The sequence below is a fragment of the Capra hircus genome, unplaced genomic scaffold (genome assembly GCF_001704415.2).
Source record: "Capra hircus breed San Clemente unplaced genomic scaffold, ASM170441v1, whole genome shotgun sequence".
Classification (NCBI taxonomy): Eukaryota; Metazoa; Chordata; class Mammalia; order Artiodactyla; family Bovidae; genus Capra; species Capra hircus.
In genome coordinates this window covers 9078-21631 of record NW_017191357.1, presented here as the reverse complement: position 1 = coordinate 21631, position 12554 = coordinate 9078, and the positions used below count along the sequence as shown (strand labels likewise).

The 12554-nt window shown below is 40.5% G+C and overlaps 1 pseudogene; it reads left to right on the top strand.

Moving 5' to 3' along the window:
- Positions 1-754: 754 nt before the first annotated feature.
- On the top strand, positions 755-1839 carry LOC108634879 (annotated as a pseudogene).
- The last annotated feature ends 10715 nt before the right edge of the window (positions 1840-12554 follow it).

The following is a 12554-nucleotide window of genomic DNA, read 5'->3' as shown; positions in this document are numbered from 1 at the left end:
CATATAAGTTAAATAAGCAGAGTCACAATAGATCACAAAAAAATCTAGGCCCACGTTTTTCATTCAGAACTTGCAGGCTCAGGGCAGGCTGACAATCCACATCAAATCTGAGAGAGAAGAGTATGAGGTTTAGTATGACATTGCAGCCACCATTCAGCAGATGGGAAGCATACCAGGTACCCCTGGCAACCAGGTGAGCATCCTTAATGAGAATTGGGACCAAGCAGCCCTTGAAGGAGTGGGTTCCACATAGCTCTCAGTTGGGTATCCTCCGACAGAGAGAAGGGCTAAGGAACACCCTTCACTTCCTCCCCTGGGGTCTCAGGGAAGTGCCTGACTTTGGTTTTAGGTGTCATCTTCAAAGCATCAGAAAAGAGGAGGCTCTAGACCTGCCAACAATTGACTATATGACTATGATTGACCCTGACTATAAACTGAGAATACCCTCAAACCCAGATCAGAGGCTCCGCTACTGGCAGCTCCCTTGCTGTCACCCTTGAATACCCCTAGCAGGGTTGGCAGGCTGCATTCTAAGGCTCTAATATCCTTCCACAGTTTTCTCAGGGGACAGTCTGATCAAAACAGAAGCCTTGAGAGGTCCTCGACCTGTGCCCCAAGGACCCTGCAATGGTGGCCTTGGTTAAAGCCAAGGTGGCATCTCCCTGCTGAGGTGCTTACAGCATCTTATTCTCCTTCCTCCAGGTGTCCGTGTCTTCTGAGCTCCTGTCTATACTCCTTCCTGTTGTCCCTGACCATGCCTCGAAGTAAGAAGAGTAAGGCCCGTGGTGGTGATAAATGCCCCCAAGCCCAAGGCCAGACCCAGAGTTGTGGGGGTGCTCAGGCCATAGCAGCAGCAGAAGAGGAGTCCACTACCTCCTCTCTTCAGTGTGAAGATACTACCCAGAGTCTGCCTGGTGCTGAGTCATGTAGCACTTCGCCAGGAGCCTCAAAGAATACCAACCATCGCCGGCTGCTGCAGTCTTTTCTTACACTAGATCTAGTGAAGCATTCGATGGCCAATATAAGTAATAGGGCACTTGCCTATGAGGTCCCACCCTTCACTGAGACCCCAGGAACTGACTGTTTAACCAGGAAAGCTAGCTTGTTGGAGCAGTACCTTCTGTACAAGTATAAAATGAAGCAGCTCATGATGAAGGAAGACATGCTGAAGATTATCCACCAAAGCCACCATGACCGATTTGCCGAGATTCTCAAGAGAGCCTCTGAGCGCATTGAGCTAGTCTTTGCGGTAGAGCTGAAGGAAGTCGACTCAGTTGTTCCCTGCTATAATCTGGTCAGCAAATTGAAACTCCCCAACAATGGGAGGGTGTGCGTGGCGGAAGGGGTTTACCCAAGACTGGTCTCCTGATGAATCTCCTGGGTATGATCTTCCTGAAGGGCAACTGTGCCGCTGAGGAAGACATCTGGAAATACCTGGGTACGATGCGAGTATATGCTGGAAGAAAGCACCTTATCTATGGAGAGCCCAGAAAGCTCATCACCAAAGATTTAGTGAGGCTGAAGTATCTGGAGTACCGCCAGGTTGCCAACAGTGATCCTCCACGTTATGAGTTTCTCTGGGGCCCAAAAGCACATCTTGAAACCAGCAAGATGAAAGTCCTGGAATTTTTGGCAAAGGTCAATGATGCTGTTCCCAGTGACTTCCCCACTTATTATGAAGAAGCTTTGCGAGATGAAGAAGAGAAAGCCCAAGGCATGCATGCAGCCAGGCCTGACACTACTGTCAAAGTCAGTACACCTCCCAGGGACATGCTCAGTATTATCATCCCACCCGTAAGGAAGTATGTGAAGTTTTTACCCCCAGACAGGAAAATATAACATCACAATAGGGATTATATTCTTGGAAATGTGAAAGAATCCCATAGTAAAATATTTAGGATAATGGAATAGAAAACAAGTAAAACATGGTCAATGTTAGTTTTTCTTGTTCCTTTTAGTCTTTAGCTTTGTTAAAGTAATTGATCTGTAGTCTGAGTTCCTTAGCGTCTTCAAGAAAGTAAGAGAAATAAAGTGTTATTAGAGTAGACCTTGTGTTTATTGGCTCTTTTATTCATCAAACGTTGAGAATCTGCTCTTGGGAAGGCTCAACGCTAGTACTGGGGATGCTAATGTAAAGAAAACCCAGCCTCTACTCACAGAATTTTAGAGCTTATGAGTTACACTCATATGAGTAAGATACTGAAATATTCTCTATGACTTATAGGTAAAGTAAAAAGAATGGTTGAAGTGGAGGGTATTCCTTATGATGGCCCTGCCTGCCTGGCTGCTCAATCACTTAAGTCATGTACTACCCCATGGATGATAGCCCACCATGCCCCTCTGGTACATGGAATTTTCCCAGAAAGAATACCAGAGTGGGTTGCAATGCCCTCCTCCTGGCGATCTTCCCGACCCAGGGATTGAACCCAGGTCTCCTGTGCCTCCTGCATTGGCAGGAGGATTCTTCGCCACTGGGTGACGGCAGTTAAGTGTAAATTTCCTGAGTAAGGCAGTTTGGGACTTTAGGAAACTATGAGTCCTCAGTGGAATGTAATTGTCATTTCTGTTGTGTGGTGGGCTAGCTGAGGTCCTGAAGTGGTGAGTAGAGGCCAAACCTTCCAACAGTTGATAGAAAAAGCCCTATGTTAGTCTGCTCAAGCTGCTGTAACAATACCATAGATAGGGTGGCTTAAACAACAGACATTTATTTTTCACAGAAGTTACAGAAGTTGGGAAGTCCACAATCAATGTGCCAGTGGATTCTGTTCCTGGTGAGAGCTCTCTTTCTGGCTACCTTCTCTCTGTCCTCATATGATGGAGAGAGAGAATTCTGGTCTCTCTTGCTCTTCTTCTAAGATGCCTAATTGTATCATAGGTGCCCCATCCTCATGACCTCATCTAAACCTAATTATCTTCCTAAACTTCCACCTTCAAATACAATTACATGGACACGGTGGGAAGGAGGAAGGGGTTAGGGCTTCAACACATGTATTTTGCCAGGGACACAAACATCTAGTCTATAATGGAAAACTGCTGCCACAAATTATTTTGGGATTGTGGATAAACTATATAAAAATCTCCACCAGGGGCAGGAGAGGAAGGTGTCCTTTGCTCTCGTTCTAGTGCAGATGAACACAGTGTGCAAACTAGGTGTTCTACGCACATCATTTCCAGGGAGTTTCTAAAAAATAATGGAGATGTTCCCCTTAGATGAGATGCCAAGAAACCACTGTGCTGGTACTGTTTGCCCCAAACTGGGACAGCCAGGGTCTGATCCATTATAAAGGCATTTTAACTAGGTTATCTTAAGTAGAGTTTGGCAAACTCATGAGGGATAGCTTTTTTACAAGAGTGTAATAAATGTAAACAGAGCTGGTTTGGATGCAAGGACACCTGGAAGGAATGGTACGGTAATCTCCTAGATAGATGACATCTAGGAGCTTGAGCTGTACCCAGCTAGGCACAACAACTCCATACCGAAATTAAGTGATAAAGGCTCAAATGGGTAAAGTTAGTTTTGCCAGCTAGAGAGACTTTGGTTGATTCAGTATTCTTTCTCTAAGAATATTACATATTTGAAATTTCCTGAATTAAACATTCCAAGGGAGGTAAATGCTATCATCTGAGATGAAAATAATATAAATTACTGCTATTCTTTAAATATTGGGTGATATTTGCTGGTCCTCTTGCCATGTGATTTATATATGGTACATACATTTCAACCATCTTACAAGATAGGGCTTAGCAAACTCAGCAGATGAGGAACTCACAGTTTTCTCAAGTTCACAAGACTGGTTATAAGCAGAGCTGGGAACAGACTCCTGGTCTCAATTTGTCTACAGGCCATACTGTTTCATTCCTCCCAGCCTGGGGCAGACCTGTCTCTTAATTCACTTTTCTTTGCACTGTGTATCTCAATAAAAAGGCCCTTGAAGTTAAAGTGCTAAAAGCAAGTCTACTGAAGGGGAGAGTGAATATGAGAATAGATCAGTATGTGGGAACTGTCCCTGGGTTTCATTTGCCTAGGATCCTACCGAGAGCTAGCTCTGTCCAGAAACTAGTATTTTGTTCAGCTCCAGTTCTTTCTACCATTACAGCATCCTCTCCTCTCCTGACCCCAGACTTCCCCAGTGTGTCCTCCTTCCAGCTCTGGAAACTGACCTCCTGCTGACCAGTTCTCTGCAGCCTCTTGTGAGGGCTACACTCTGCTCTCAGTGGAGTTGACAGTCCATATCTTCTGCTGTCGCCCCCTGCCTTAGAGCATCTCAACTCCCTGGATATCACTTCCTTTATCATGGATGTGTGCCATCTTTATTTTCCTATTTATGTGGTAATTTGGAGATTTTTTTTTTTTTCTCTAAATGTCTCTGTATCCTTGTCTCTATTTTTCTCTCTCTCTTTTCATTATTTTTCAAATATTGTCTCTTTTAGTAGAGGGTTTAAATAGCTTCTGAGTACATTTATAAATCACTTGTTTATACATTTATTGCTGTGTATCAAGTTTGCAAGTAGGAATTTTTATATTTTGTGAATCAAAGTGGGACATTTTCATTCTTATTTTTTGATTCAGAATGGGTAACATGACATTGGATTTGGTGTTACTTTAACAAAGTAAAGTATGTTGGTAGAAAAATTGTTGGGATTAAGAAATTAAAAGATTGTCAAAAGAAAGTAAAAGATTGTCACTTCCTGTCTTCCTTATCTTTAGTCTGTTGTACAGTAAAAATTAAATGACACATACCTGCATTTGTTTAGCTTAGCTAAGAATTTAGGAGAAATTAAATCTTAATAAATTAGATAATATGCTCCTGGGCTCATTTATTCCCTTAACTGGGCATCTGCTCTTTGGAATACACTGTTATTTCTGGGTGCTAGGATCTGTGTGTCTAACAGCAGTAATCTTATAATGAAGATGGTAAGAAATATTATGGTAAACCAGAGGGCAATTAAAAAGAGAGTGAGGGAGCTGAGGTCTAGATAAATGCAATGAAGTGGAAGTTAAGTTTAAATGCTCCAAGCTACATCCACTTGGGAAACTGCAAGCTCTTCAGACTAAAGTTTAAGTTTAGTTATGTCCTGGGGAGTTTAGTGGGAGTGAGGAACAAAGGTCAGCTCTTTGCAAGATGTGTCTCAGAATGGAGAGACTTAAGCTTGGAGCACAATGACACCTTTATCACCAGATATAATGACACCTTTATCATTATGTAATTCCCTTCTTTAATCCCTGATACCTTTCTGTGCTCTGAACTCTGCTCTGTCTGTAATTAGTACAGCCACTCCCACTTTATTTTGATTGATGTTACCAAGGTAGATCCTTCTCTGTTCCTTTACTTTAATCTGTGTCTTTGTATTTAAAGTGGGTTTCTTTCTTTAAACAATGTATTGTTGGGGTTTGGTTTTTGGTCTACACTGATAATCTGTGCCTTTTAATGGGTGATTTTAAACTGTTGATATGCAAAGTAATTATTGATGTGATTGGATTAATATCTACCATATTTGCTACTGTTTTGTATTTGTGGCCTTTTTTCCCCTCTTTTTTTTTGCTTTATACTCTTTTTGCTCTGTTTGTGGTTTTTAGGCTAATTAGCATGATTGGGGGAATCATGTCACAATGTACATATATATCAATATCACATTTCACACCTTACATATATGTAATGTTTATTGGTCATTCATATTAATACCTCAATAAAACTGGAAATAATTAGTTGAGCTTTTATGTGATTCCAATTTCTATACTTTAGCATATCAATTATTTTTAAAAATTTACTTTCAGTGGTGGCCCTAATGTTTGTAATATACATTTACACCTAATTCAAGTTCACTTTTTAATAACGCTCTATTATTTTACGTATAGTGCAAGTAGCTCATAATCACAGAGGAGTCCTATTATTCCCTCCTGCCCCTTGATTATTTCTCTTATTCATTTTGCTTATACATAGGCCATAATTGGACTTCCCAGGTAGTGCTAGTGGTAAACAACCACCTGTCAATGCAGGTTAGATGTAAGAGATGCAGGTTTGATCCCTGGGTCAGGAAGATCCCCTGGAGAAGGGCACAGCAATCCACTCCAGTATTCTTGATTGGAGAATCCCATGGACAGAGGAGCCTGGCAGGCTACAGTCTATAGGGTCCAACATGTTGGACATGAGTGAAGCAACTTAGCACACATGCAGGCCATAATCATCTAAAAAGTTGTTGCAATTATTGTTTTGAACAAACTGATACCTGTTAGGTCAATTATGAATGAGAAAAATATGTTTTCTTTCACTTCCATTTATTCTACCTCTAGTTCTCTTCTCTTTAGGAGGATTCAATATCATTTTCCTTCTTTTTGAAGAATTTCCTTTATTTCTTACAAGGTCGATCTACTAGTAACAAGTCTCTTCAATTTTTGTTTGTCTGGGAAAGTCTTTATTTGTTCTTTCCTTTTGAGGGATAATTTTGCAGGATAGAGTGTTGAGAGGAAAAAGTACTCCCCTTTTTTCTGGTTTGTATGGTTTCTGAGGAATAGTCAAATATAAGTCTTATCTTTGCTCTTCTACAGATAGGCTGTTTTTCCTCAGGCTTCTTTTAAAATGTATCTTTATCTTTGATTTTCTTCAGTTTGATGTGTGGGGTTTTTTTTTGTTTGTTTTTGTTTTTTTGACACCATCAAGTGGTTCTCTAATTCTCAGCAGACAGTGACTGGGTGTCCTGCAAATATAACTCAGTTCTGACACTGTCTACCTGGAGAATGCATCACAGCCCCCAGGTTAAAGGTTCAGTCCTACAAGACTGAGTCTACTTCAAATGGCAGTCATGGCTTATTTTTGCTTCTTCTTGTGGGTTCTGTTTGTTTGCTTCATTAATTTCCTGAACTCACTTTTTAAGATTCCTTGTAATGAGTGATCACTGACTCTGTTCAATTAGTTGATTGATCAGCTAGTGACTTGACAGAGATTTCTTAATGCCTGAAATAAAAAATATAACTCACCTCCATTCTTTGCAGATGGGCTTTATGTGTTTGTGTTGGAGCATGCCTTCTACAATCAGTTGGGCAGTTTGCAACTTTGCTTATACTTTTGCTTGCACAGAGTTTAACTGTGAGCCTTAGGTAAGAGACTAGGGCCTTTCAGGTATATATATTTTTAGCATTACCTAGTTCTGGGCATTCATATGATACTCCAGATTCTCAGAAATATATAGTAGCTTTAGAAAGCTCCTTTCCCCCACAGCGTCTCATTGTTTACCTTTCTTCCCATGCCTTTTGGTTTGTCTATGATTTGTTCCAACTGTTATCTTTCAGGCACCAGTGGCTTATACACTTAACTCTAGATATTTCTGATAAACATTTTGCAGTAAAATGCCTCTTCCCTGGGAGAGTTTAGAAAAACAAAGGAGTCCTTTGAACACATCCTTCAGGGAGCCATTGGATAGGCCAAAACAACCACAATTCCCTCAGAACAGGCCACTTTTCCCTCTCTAAAATAAGGAACCCATATCTGGAAAATTGGCTCCCTTCCTTAAGGCCAGTACTCACTGGAGGAGCCAGGTGAGAGGTAGGTGAAAATTCCATGAAGTTTGCTTATCAAGATTCAGGCTCCCCCTTTTTTTTCTAGTCAGTGATTTTATCTTTTTTTTATAGTTGATTTACAATATTGCTCAGTGTTGTGGTTTCTGCTGTATAGCAAAATGAGGCAGTGATACATATATATACATATACATATATATACACATACACACATATTCTTATCCATTATGGTTTATTATAGGATATTGAATATAGTTCCCTGTGCTATAATGGTAGGACCTTGTTGTTTATCTATTTCATATATAGTAGTGTGTATCTGCTAACCCCCAAATCCTAATTTATCCCTCACCTACCCCTATCCCATTTGGTAACCATAAGTCTGTTTTCTGTGTCTGTGAGTTTTCTTTCATTTTGTAAATAACCTCATTTGTGTCATATTTTAGATTCCATATATAAGTGATATTATATGGCAATTGTCTCTCTTTCTAACATTTCATTAAGCATGATAATCTCTAGGCCATCCATGTTGGTACAAATGGAATTATTCATTCTTTTTTTAATGATTATGTAATTCCCTTCTAAATATTATAAATTGGGTCCACAGTTGCATAGCCTAAAGAATGATGAAATCATTAATTTTCCTTGGAAGGCTTTGGATACACTGACAGTGTGACCACAGACAAGTTATGTAAATAAAGTAACATATCCACAATGTCACATGCATAATTATTAGAAAATAAATATGTTAAAAGAATAATTTCAAAAAATGGAAATACATCAACTATTTTGGCATGCTGGGCTTATGCATGCAGGTCAGATAATAAAATAAAAATACTCATTCTAACAAAGATGCATACAGTGAATACGGACAGGAGATCCCTGAGAATTAATATGTACAATTGCTTTCACTGCATGAAAAGAAGTTTGTAAAAATTGAAATTTAACCCATAATGCTAAAATACTGCATGGGTCCAAGGCACCTGCCATCCATGAATACTGATCTTAAGGCAATATTTGTAAATTTAGAAGTTTGGCATATAAGTATTATAGAGATTACAGCAACTTTTTAAACAAAAGAAAACCTTAATGTGACTATTTCATGATATGGACAAATTGTGTATAAAATTTCTTCTAGAGAACCAAAGAATGTTTTTGGAACAATGTGTAAAACACAAGCTAAAGTTTCCTACTTTGCTTGCCAGTCATGTGACTATACTTATTAAATAGTCTTTCAAACTCTCCAAATACTTTAGTTTTTACAGATGGAGTTATTCATTTTGCAAAGAAGAGATACTCATTTCTTGATTTTTCTGTTTGTCTAGCATAAATTATATGTTGTGAGGGTAGGGGGATTCTTAAACTGCAGCAAACTAAGTAAATTTCTTAACAAAATCTTTAAAATAAAATGCCACACTATGCTTTGCAAGATAAAAGTACTATATTATATAACTTATTTTTGTCAAACCATACCAAACACAGAGCACAAATTTATGTAGATTAAAATGATTATACTTACCTATAACTGAGGGACAATTTTAATCCTAGTACCACCTCATACCAGTCAGAGTGGCCATCATTAAAATGACTACAAATAGCAAATGCCAGAAAGAGTGTGGAGAAAAGGGAACCCTCCTACACTGTTGGTAGGAATATAAGTTGGTACAGTCACTGTGGAAAACAATATGGAATTTCCTCAGAAAACTAAAAATAGAATTACCATATAATCCAGCAGTCTCACTCCTGGGAATATACCAGGACAAAACTGTAATTCTAAGAGATATATACACCCCTGTGTTTGTAGCAGCACTATTCACAATAGGTAAAACATGGAAACAACTTAAATGTCCATCAACAAGGGAATAAAGAAAATGTGGTACACATATACAATGGAATACTGCTCAGTCGTAAAAAATAAAAGTAAAAAAATTAAAAATAAAGTGAAAAAAGCCAAAAAATAAAAGTAACTGGAAAACTCACAGTAAAGGGGTTGGGGAGGGTCCAGAGGGGTTCCTGAATCTAATTAGGGGGATCTTTCAGATCCATGACCTTACCAGGCTAATGTCTAGAGCCTCCTCAATGTACTCCTAACAGGGAAGAAAAAGCCATGGTCTTTTCAAAAACCTGAGATGAAGCAGAGAAAGAGAACAGAACAGAAACAATGCACATGGTGCTATTTTCAGACTAGGGGATCAAGGGCTCTCAGATAATGGACCCAATTGGGACCACCAAGACAAAGGAGAAGGGAGTGGAAGACAGAGGCTGACCCGTTATATAATTATGATCCTAAACAGAATCCAGGAAGCAGAAAAGGAACCCAGCAAGTGGAATAAGATAAAGGAAATTGATCAGAGCCAACTGAAAACCCTTTGGCATTCCTAGAGCCTCAGGGGATGCCTCTGAATCTATGCTATTGACGATTGAGTCTTTGGAAGGAAAGGCAATCCTGAGGTGCTATTTCTCATTTCCCAAAGTGCTTCCATAGTTAAGCACATTAGGCATAAATTTCAGAAAGTGGAAATAGAACCTGATAGCCCCACTTTTCACCTGGTCAAGGTTGCCTGCCAGGTATTTAATAAATAAGATACAGAGGAGGAAATGGAGAAAGAAATGGCAACGCACTCCAGTGTTCTTGCCTGGAGAATCCCAGGGACAGAGGAGCTTGGTGGGCTGCTGTCTATGGGGTTGCACAGAGTCAGACATGACTGAAGCGACTTAGCAGCAGCAGCAGCAGCAGCAGAGGAGAAGTCAGAGGATAAAAAGGCCAAGAAACCCACCTACTGGCTATTGCTCTCCGATGTCAGTCAGCATGAGAATTTGGACTAACTGCCCATGGAGACTTCTCTGGTGAGTGACCCCGGGCCCCATGGAAAGATAGAAAGCCAAGGGAACTGGGACCCAATAAGTGCACCATAGTTAAACAGGAGGGACATTGGAAGAGAGACTGCCTGAAGGTGGATAGAAATCGCATATCCCAGTCACTACCCTGGAAGGCAGACTGTCCAAGTAGAAAAGGGATGACAGGGCGTAAACTGGCACTCCAGCTGACCCTGAGGAGCCCTGACTGACTTCAGACAGAGTGGGGAAGGCTGTTGAATTCTTAGTCAACATCAGTGCCACTTACTCGGTTCTGAACACCAGATCATGCAAACTCAATTCACATGAGTTGTAAAATTATGAGAGTATCAGGGAAGGCCCAAGAATGGATATTCACAGATTTATATTCACATTGGAATATAAATTGGGTGAACACACACTTATCCATTCCTTTCTGTGTGTCCCTGAATGCTCTATACCCTACTAGGAAGAGAGATCTTATATAGATTGGGGGCTACTATCCACCTAAAGGGAGACAAATTGGAGTCTGGGGTCCCCTTAGAAAAAGGGTGTATGATCACAGTGTTAATGACCGAGAATATACCTCCCCGGACAGAGCAAGTTGATCTTTCCAGAGTTATCCTGAGGCATGGGCCCAGGGATGGGTGGAACAAACTGTAGGAGCCAGTGCCATGATAGTCCGTCTAAAACCTGGACATACATGTCCCAGTAGAAAACAGTATCCTTTTCTACAGGAGGCCTTGTTGGGCATAGCCCCTGTTATACAGGGCCTAAGTGACCAGGGCCATATTAGGCCATGACAATCAGCCTGTAATACCTCCATTCTTCCTATATCTACAAGTGACAAGTGTTAGTTGCTCAGTTGTGTCTGACTCTTTGTCGTCCCACGGACTATAGCCCATCAGGCTCCTCTGTCCATGGGATTCTCCAGGCAAGGATATTGGAGTGGTTTGCCATTTCCTTTTCCAGGGGATCTTCCTGGCCCAGGGATCAAACCCAGGTCTTTTCCATCACAGGCAGATTCTTTACCATCTGAGCCAAGAGGGAAGCCTCCATTCTCCCTATAAAGAAATCCAATAAGGAATACTGGATGGTACAGGGGCCTCAGGGCAGTCAGTGAAACCACTGAGGATATACATCCAGTAGTCCCTAATACCTGTACCTTGGTGGCTACTCTATTGTCCACCAGGACTTGGTATTCTGACTGGATTTAAAAGATGACTTCTTTTGTATTCCACTAGCTCTAGAGTCACAAGAAATTTCTTCTCTTGAGTGGCAGGATCCAAAAGCACAACAGAAACATACTAGAGACTGAGAATGGATCAAGTTGGCAGAGTAGAATATGGAACTCACCTCCCCCCACAAACACATCAAAAATACATCTACATGTGGAACAATTCTCACATAAACCTAACCAGAAACTGGCAGAAGAACTTCTATACGACCCAAGATTATAGGCAAGAAATATTTCCACGTAACCAGGTAGGACAGAAAAAAAGTATAGGGTCAGGCCTTCCCTCCCTGGAAGGATCTGAAAGGAAAAGAGGCCCCTCGTCATGGGAGGCAAGTGTGTCAAGCCACAGACTGGACATCCTATGCAGAGGAGACAAGCCCCTCTGATGGCTGGGAAATTTATTGGGGTAGGTAGAAAGTCTGGAGAAGCCTAGGTTCTTCTCACAAGGAGTGCACACATGCTAGCTTGTTAACAATCGGCAGAGAGCAAATAGGACCTAATTAAACTTCAAAGGTTTGCAGAGCAGAGGAAACCAGCACCAAAATGTAAAGATGGCATACCGAATGGGAGAAACATATTGTGTTGGCCAAAAAGTTCATTCAGGGTTTCCTTCCCATCTTATGAAAAATCCAAACGAACTTCTTGGTCAACTCAATATTTGCAAATGAAGCAACTGACAAAGGCTTAATTTTCAAAATATACAAAGAGCTCATACAAATCAACATCAATAAAACAACCCAATCAAAAAATGGGAGAAGACCTAAATAGACATTTCTCCAAAGAAGACATATTGGCCAACAGCCACAGAAAAAGATGTTCGAAATTGTTAATTATTAGAGAAATGCAGATAAAAAAATGAGATTTCACCTTGTACCATTCAGAATGGCTATAATAAAAAAAAATCTACAAATAATAAAAGCTGGAGATGGTGTGGGGAAAAGGGAACCTTGCTACACTGTTGGTGAGAATATA